The sequence below is a fragment of the Gekko japonicus genome, unplaced genomic scaffold (genome assembly GCF_001447785.1).
Source record: "Gekko japonicus isolate JY-2015 unplaced genomic scaffold, Gekko_japonicus_V1.1 scaffold1560, whole genome shotgun sequence".
NCBI classification, from domain to species: domain Eukaryota; kingdom Metazoa; phylum Chordata; class Lepidosauria; order Squamata; family Gekkonidae; genus Gekko; species Gekko japonicus.
Window position 1 is genome coordinate 310,040 of NW_015161998.1, and position 2,053 is coordinate 312,092.

Consider the following 2,053-nt stretch of genomic DNA (forward strand, 5'->3'; position numbering starts at 1 on the left):
AAAGAGGCGCGGGCCCCCCAAAAAAGGGCAACAAACTTGGGCTTGCCAACTTTTGCAGTATAGAAATTATAAAGAGCCGGGGCGTGCTGCTAGCCTCTGAGTGGGTGCAAAGTGCTTTTCGCGGGGGGGGGTGGAGAAAATCCGCTTCCGTGGCAGAGCGCTTGCTTCGCTTGTAGAAGGCCCCGGGTCGATCCAAGGAGCCCCTCTGGCGGAGACTTTTGTAGGGTGGCGGCCCTTCAGTACAAACAGTGCTGACCTCTAGGGGAGCAGATTTGTGACTCAGCATGTGGCTTTAAGATGCAGTCGCACAGAGGATGCGCGATGCCTTGGGGAGACCGGGGCACATGGAAGCACGGAGGTGGGAAATAGTGCCCAGAAATACTTCTTAGAATTGACAGATTTCCACATGGCAATACAATCAACATTTTTTCCCCACTGCCTCCAGTACTACCTTAGTGTGCATGCGTGCATGGTGATGCCAGCGGTGAACATTTGTTCCCACTTTGCATTTTTCTTCTCTGGCAGCCAGCCAGGAGGCGGAAAAACAGAACCTGCTAAAGACTCGAGTTCTTTTGGCAGGGAAAGAAGAATCTCATGGCAATTCTGCAGTGAGTTCAGAGTGGGTAAAGCTGTAGTTTTCTAAGAGGTGCTGGGGCGGAGGTCTAGGGCATCCCTGGGAGCAGTATCTTAGCTGGGATGGGGCTGTGGCTCAGTGGCAGAGCATCTCCTTTGCGTACAGAAGGTCCCAAGTTCAATCCTCAGCTCCTCCGGTTAAGAATATCAGGTGGTAGGTGGCTTGAAAAACCCCAGGGACAGTGGCTGCCAGTCCGAGTAGACAATACCAACCTGGATAGATTAGTGTCTGGCTAAGCAGGCACCACGTGATCTTCTGAGCTGGTACTGAATACCAGCTGTGTTATAACCAGTGTTTCCCTCTAAGCTAAGTCAGTGTGAGATAGCTCACAGTTTTTTAACCTCCGGCTCACACATGTTTGTCTTCGCTCAGGAAGGGATGGCTCCAGAGCATGCTAAGTCATGCAGCAGCCAAATCGCTGGCTCACAGCTTTAATGCCAGTAGCTCACAAAGTAGAATTTTTGCTCACAAGACTCCACAGCTTAGAGGGAGCATTGGTTGGAACTCACTATGAACTCAGTCAGTGATGGTGAAGTAATGGGCACTGTGTCTATGTGTCAAGTACCGTCAAGCTGCAGCCAACTTATGGCGATTCCAGCAAGGGGCTTTCAAGGCAAGTGAGACGCAGGAGTGGTTTGCTGTGGCCGTCCTCTGCAGAGCCTCCGTCGGTGGTTTCGCTTCCAGGTACCAGCTCTGCTTCGCTTCTGAGATCTAATGAGATCAAGCTAGATACCCACGCCACCTTCCCTCGAAAGGGCACTCTGTCTGTGCTCAGTAGGGTGGCCACTTTTTCTTCCGGCAGAGCTGCTTCATGACAACATGGATTTTGGCAGCTGGTGCTTATCCCAGCCTGTGGATGCAAAGAATAAGAGATGTTTCATGTTGGGTCAGGCTAAGGGGTTGTTCAATCTTCCAACCATGTAATGCTATGGCCAGCAGTGTTCCTTCTAAGCTGAGTTAGTGCAAGCTAGTTCAAAGTGTTTTAGCCTCTGGCGCACACATTTTTGTCTCAGCTCAGGAAGGAGGGCTCCAGAGCAAACTGATTCATGCAGCAGCCAAATTGCTCGCTCACAACTTTAATTTTGCAGGGCCTGCAAAATGGAGCTCTTCCGTCAGGCTTTCGAGTAGGAGCCGCCGCCACCATTATTCCATCAACGCTCTTTCCATCACCGCACTCTGCCACAATCATCGGGAGTGCGAGACGTCCCCGGCGGATGACAGGGTTGTGGGGACATATACTGTTGTTGTTCTGTTCTAAGATCTTCAGAACACCATCTTGGGTTTTATGATTCGGAGTGTAATGGAGCACCGATATTTTTATTCTTACTATCTCTCCTTATATATAATTGAATAGTGGGTGCCAAAGTTCTAATTCTAAAATGCACTCCCTTAGTGTATGGCTGATGGCACTGCTCCTCA